Source organism: Triticum dicoccoides, chromosome 3A (assembly GCF_002162155.2).
Source record: "Triticum dicoccoides isolate Atlit2015 ecotype Zavitan chromosome 3A, WEW_v2.0, whole genome shotgun sequence".
Classification (NCBI taxonomy): Eukaryota; Viridiplantae; Streptophyta; class Magnoliopsida; order Poales; family Poaceae; genus Triticum; species Triticum dicoccoides.
In genome coordinates this window covers 98,544,766-98,551,788 of record NC_041384.1, presented here as the reverse complement: position 1 = coordinate 98,551,788, position 7,023 = coordinate 98,544,766, and positions in this window count along the sequence as shown.

Here is a 7,023-nt window from a genome sequence, read left to right as displayed (position 1 = left end):
CCGCTCGGAGGAAGGAGGCATTCCTTCCTCTTGAGCTCTTTCTTCTGCTCTAGGCCACGGCGCCGGTATTCCTCCTTCTTCCTTTTGCGCTCGCGCTCCTCCATCTTTTTCCTCTCTTGCTCCGTGAGCCACCAGGGAGGCGGCGGCCCCCAGCCCGCCTCCTCCACCGGAGGCGCCGGCATCTTGGAGAGCGCCTTTGCCCTCAGATCTTGCTCACGCTGGCGCTCGGCCGCTGGGATCGGAGGCGACATGGGTGGCTTCTCCACGCGGCGGGATCCCATCCTCACCGCGGTTGCGAACGAGCAGGTGAGTGGGGGGGGGAGGGACGGAGCGGAGCAGACGACAAGCGAGATGCCCGAATCGCCGCACCTGCGAGTGGGATGCGGGAAACCCTAGCGACAGATCTAGGGCACCCTTTGGCAGCCACAGCCACCTATTAATAGGCGGAAGCGGCCGCGCAGCCACCGTCGCGTTGGGCCCGGGCCTCAACTCTTGCGGGCGTAAGGCCACCGGGCCAGGCTGTCTAGGCCCAAGCGCTGAGGAGCGCCCCTGCACCCCCACTGGCGAAGACGCGAACGGGTCGGCCAATGTGCCCCCCAGCTCACGCGCTCGCAGACTGGGCCAGTCCAATAGGCCCAGCAAGGGAACCGGCCCGGACGACGATGGCACCGAAACCCTAGCCAGGGTCCGCTCCTCCCTGGCAGGAGCAGCCCCGCCACCGACATCGACCCCTGTCGACGCCGGCGAGCTCACTGAGCCCGAAGGCGGCGCAGCCAACACCAGATCAAGGCGCCCCTCCTCCGGCAGGACACGCGAACGGCCCTCTGGGCCCGCATCCACGCCCCTCGACGGTCGCCAGATCTGCGGCGCTAGGCGGCGCCCGCCATGACCACCAGGGGCGAACGCGCGCCGACGACCGGCCATGAGAGAGCTGAAGGAAATATGCCCTAGAGGCAATAATAAAGTTATTATTTATTTCCTTATATCATGATAAATGTTTATTATTCATGCTAGAATTGTATTAACCGGAAACATAATACATGTGTGAATACATAGACAAACAGAGTGTCACTAGTATGCCTCTACTTGACTAGCTCGTTAATCAAAGATGGTTATGTTTCCTAACCATGGACAAAGAGTTGTTATTTGATTAACGGGATCACATCATTAGGTGAATGATCTGATTGACATGACCCATTCCATTAGCTTAGCACCCGATCGTTTAGTATGTTGCTATTGCTTTCTTCATGACTTATACATGTTCCTATGACTATGAGATTATGCAACTCCCGTTTGCCGGAGGAACACTTTGTGTGCTACCAAACGTCACAACGTAACTGGGTGATTATAAAGGTGCTCTACAGGTGTCTCCAAAGGTACATGTTGGGTTGGCGTATTTCGAGATTAGGATTTTTCACTCCGATTGTCGGAGAGGTATCTCTGGGCCCTCTCGGTAATGCACATCACATAAGCCTTGCAAGCATTGCAACTAATGAGTTAGTTGTGAGATGATGTATTACGGAACGAGTAAAGAGACTTGCCAGTAACGAGATTGAACTAGGTATTGAGATACCGACGATCGAATCTCGGGCAAGTAACATACCGATGACAAAGGGAACAACGTATGTTGTTATGCGGTCTGACCGATAAAAGATCTTCGTAGAATATGTAGGAGCCAATATGAGCATCCAGGTTCCGCTATTGGTTATTGACCGGAGACGTGTCTCGGTCATGTCTACATTGTTCTCGAACCCATAGGGTCCGCACGCTTAAGGTTTCGATGACAGTTATATTATGAGTTTATGCATTTTGATGTACCGAAGTTTGTTCAGAGTCCTGGATGTGATCACGGACATGATGAGGAGTCTCGAAATGGTCGAGACATAAAGATTGATATATTGGAAGCCTATACATGGATATCGGAAGTGTTCCGGGTGAAATCGGGATTTTACTGGAGTACCGGGAGGTTACCGGAACCCCCCGGGAGGTATATGGACCTTAGTGGGCTTTAGTGGAAGAGAGGAGAGGTGGCCAGGGCTGGGCCGCGCGCCCCTCCCCCCTAGTCCGAATAGGACAAGGAGAGGGGGCCGGCGCCCCCCTTCCTTCTCTCTCTCCTCTTTCCCCCTCCCGAATCCTATTCCAACTAGGAAAGGGGGGGGGATCCTACTCCCGGAGGGAGTAGGACTCCTCCTGGCGTGCCCTCTCCTGGATGGCTGCACCCCCCTTTGATCCTTTATATACGGAGGCAGGGGGCACCCCTAGACACACAAGTTGATCCAGGTGATCATATTCTTAGCCATGTGCGGTGCTCCCTTCCACCATAGTCCTCGATAATATTGTAGCGGTGCTTAGGCGAAGCCCTGCGGCGGTAGTACATCAAGATCGTCACCACGCCGTCGTGCTGACGGAACTCTTCCCCGACACTTTGCTGGATCGGAGTCCGGGGATCGTCATCGAGCTGAACGTGTGCTAGAACTCGGAAGTGCCGTAGTTTCGGTGCTTGATCGGTTGGGCCGTGAAGACGTACGACTACATCAACCACGTTGTGCTAACGCTTCCGTTGTCGATCTACAAGGGTACGTAGATCACACTCTCCCCTCTCGTTGCTATGCATCACCATGATGTTGCGTGTGCGTAGGAATTTTTTTGAAATTACTACGTTACCCAACAATGGCGTCCGAGCCTAGGTTTTATATGTTGATGTTATATGCACGAGTAGAACACAAGTGAGTTGTGGGCGATATAAGTCATACTGCTTACCAGCATGTCATACTTTGGTTCGGCGGTATTGTTGGACGAAGCGGCCTGGACCGACATTACGCGTACGCTTACGCGAGACCGGTTCTCCCGACGTGCTTTGCACAAAGGTGGCTAGCGGGTGACAGTTTCTCCAACTTTAGTTGAACCGAGTGTGGCTACGTCCGGTCCTTGCGAAGGTTAAAACAGCACCAACTTGACAAACTATCGTTGTGGTTTTGATGCGTAGGTAAGATTGGTTCTTGCTTAAGCCCGTAGCAGCCACGTAAAACATGCAACAACAAAGTAGAGGACGCCTAATTTGTTTTTGCAGGGCATGTTGTGATGTGATATGGTCAAGACATGATGCTAAATTTTATTGTATGAGATGATCATGTTTTGTAACCGAGTTATCGGCAACTGGCAGGAGCCATATGGTTGTCGCTTTATTGTATGCAATGCAATCGCGCTGTAATGCTTTACTTTATCACTAAGCGGTAGCGATAGTCGTGGAAGCATAAGATTGGCGAGACGACAACGATGCTACGATGGAGATCAAGGTGTCACGCCGGTGACGATGGTGATCACGACGGTGCTTCGAAGATGGAGATCACTAGCACAAGATGATGATGGCCATATCATATCACTTACATTGATTGCATGTGATGTTTATCTTTTATGCATCTTATCTTGCTTTGATTGACGGTAGCATTATAAGATGATCTCTCACTAATTATCAAGAAGTGTTCTCCCTGAGTATGCACCGTTGCGAAAGTTCTTCGTGCTGAGACACCACATGATGATCGGGTGTGATAGGCTCTACGTTCAAATACAACGGGTGCAAAACAGTTGCACACGCGGAATACTCAGGTTATACTTGACGAGCCAAGCATATACAGATATGACCTCGGAACACGGAGACCGAAAGGTCAAACGTGAATCATATAGTAGATATGATCAACATAGTGATGTTCACCAATGAAACTACTCCATCTCACGTGATGATCGGACATGGTTTAGTTGATTTGGGTCACGTAATCACTTAGAGGATTAGAGGGATGTCTATCTAAGTGGGAGTTCTTTAAGTAATATGATTAATTGAACCTAAATTTATCATGAACTTAGTACCTGATAGTATCTTGCTTATTCATGTTTGATTGTAGATAGATGGCTCGTGTTGTTGTTCCGTTGAATTTTAATGTGTTCCTTGAGAAAGCAAAGTTGAAAGATGATGGTAGCAATTACACGGACTGGGTCCGTAACTTGAGGATTATCCTCATTGCTGCACAGAAGAATTACGTCCTGGAAGCACCGTTGGGTGCCAGGCTGCTGCTGGAGCAACACCAGATGTTATGAACGTCTGGTAGAGCAAAGCTGATGACTACTCGATAGTTCAGTGTGCCATGCTTTACGGCTTAGAATCGGGACTTCAACGACGTTTTGAACGTCATGGAGTATATGAGATATTCCAGGAGTTGAAGTTAATATTTCAAGCAAATGCCTGGATTGAGAGATATGAAGTCTCCAATAAGTTCTATAGCTGCAAGATGGAGGAGAACAGTTCTGTCAGTGAGTATATACTTAAAATGTCTGGGTATAATAATCACTTGATTCAATTAGGATTTAATCTTCCAGATGATTGCGTCATTGACAGAATTCTCCAATCACTGCCACCAAGCTACAAGAGCTTCATGATGAACTATAATATGCAAGGGATGAATAAGACTATTCCCGAGCTCTTCGCAATGCTGAAAGCTGCGAAGGTAGAAATCAAGAAAGAGCATCAAGTGTTGATGGTCAACAAGACCACTAGTTTCAAGAAAAAGGGCAAAGGGAAGAAGAAGGGGAACTTCAAAAAGAACAGCAAGCAAGTTGCTACTCAAGAGAAGAAACCCAAACCTGGACCTAAGACTGAAACTGAGTGCTTCTACTGCAAGCAGACTGGTCACTGGAAGCGGAACTGCCCCAAGTATTTGGCGGATAAGAAGGATGCCAAGGTGAACAAAGGTATATGTGATATACATGTTATTGATGTGTACCTTACTAATGCTTGCAGTAGCACCTGGGTATTTGATACTGGTTCTGTTGCTAATATTTGCAACTCGAAACAGGGACTACGGATTAAGCGAAGATTTGCTAAGGATGAGGTGACGATGCGCGTGGGAAATGGTTCCAAAGTCGATGTGATCGCAGTCGGCACGCTACCTCTACATCTACCTTCGGGATTAGTATTAGACCTAAATAATTATTATTTGGTGCCAGCGTTAAGCATGAACATTATATCTGGATCTTGTTTGATGCGAGACGGTTATTCATTTAAATCAGAGAATAATGGTTGTTCTATTTACATGAGTAATATCTTTTATGGTCATGCACCCTTAAGGAGTGGTCTATTCTTATTAAATCTCGATAGTAGTGACACACATATTCATAGTGTTAAAGCCAAAAGATGCAGAGTTGATAATGATAATGCAACTTATTTGTGGCACTGCCGTTTGGGTCATATCGGTATAAAGCGCATGAAGAAACTCCATACTGATGGGCTTTTGGAACCACTTGATTATGAATCACTTGGTACTTGCGAACCGTGCCTTATGGGTAAGATGACAAAGACACTGTTCTCCGGTACTATGGTGAGAGCAACAGATTTGTTGGAAATCATACATACAGATGTATGTGGTCCGATGAATGTTGAGGCTCGTGGCGGATATCGTATTTTCTCACCTTCGCAGATGACTTAAGCAAATATGGGTATATCTACTTAATGAAACACAAGTCTGAAATGTTTGAAAAGTTCAAAGAATTTCAGAGTGAAGTTGAAAATCATCGTAACAAGAAAATAAAATTCCTACGATCTGATCGTGGAGGAGAATATTTGAGTTACGAGTTTGGTGTACATTTGAAACAATGTGGAATAGTTTCGCAACTCACGCCACCCGAAACACCACAGCGTAATGGTGTGTCCGAACATCGTAATCGTACCTTACTAGATATGGTACGATTTATGATGTCTCTTACTGATTTACCGCTATTCACGTTAAATAGGGCACCATCAAAAGTTATTATTTATTTCCTTATATCATGATAAATGTTTATTATTCATGCTAGAATTGTATTAACCGGAAACATAATATATGTGTGAATACATAGACAAACAGAGTGTCACTAGTATGCCTCTACTTGACTAGCTCGTTAATCAAAGATAATTATGTTTCCTAACCATGGACAAAGAGTTGTTATTTGATTAACGGGATCACATCATTAGGTGAATGATCTTATTGACATGACCCATTCCATTAGCTTAGCACCCGGTCGTTTAGTATGTTGCTATTGCTTTCTTCATGACTTATACATGTTCATATGACTATGAGATTATGCAACTCCCGTTTGCCGGAGGAACACTTTGTGTGCTACCAGACGTCACAACGTAACTGAGTGATTATAAAGGTGCTCTACAGGTGTCTCCAAAGGTACATGTTGGGTTGGCGTATTTCGAGATTAGGATTTGTCACTCCGATTGTCGGAGAGGTATCTCTGGGCCCTCTCGGTAATGCACATCACATAAGCCTTGCAAGCATTGCAACTAATGAGTTAGTTGCGAGATGATGTATTATGGAACGAGTAAAGAGACTTGCCGGTAACGAGATTGAACTAGGTATTGAGATACCGACGATCGAATCTCGGGCAAGTAACATACCGATGACAAAGGGAACAACGTATGTTGTTATGCGGTCTGACCGATAAAAGATCTTTGTAGAATATGTAGGAGCCAATATGAGCATCCAGGTTCCGCTATTGGTTATTGACCGGAGACGTGTCTCGGTCATGTCTACATTGTTCTCGAACCCGTAGGGTCCGCACGCTTAAGGTTTCGATGACAGTTATATTATGAGTTTATGCATTTTGATGTACCGAAGTTTGTTCGGAGTCCCGGATGTGATCACGGACATGACGAGGAGTCTCGAAATGGTCGAGACATAAAGATTGATATATTGGAAGCCTATATTTGGATATCGGAAGTGTTCCGGGTGAAATCGGGATTTTACTGGAGTACCGGGAGGTTACCGGAACCCCCCGGGAGGTATATGGGCCTTAGTGGGCTTTAGTGGAAGAGAGGAGAGGTGGCCAGGGCTGGGCCGCGCGCCCCTCCCCCCTAGTCCGAATAGGACAAGGAGAGGGGGCCGGCGCCCCCTTCCTTCTCTCTCTCCTCTTTCCCCCTCCCGAATCCTATTCCAACTAGGAAGGGGGGGGGGAATCCTACTCCCGGAGGGAGTAGGACTCCTCCTG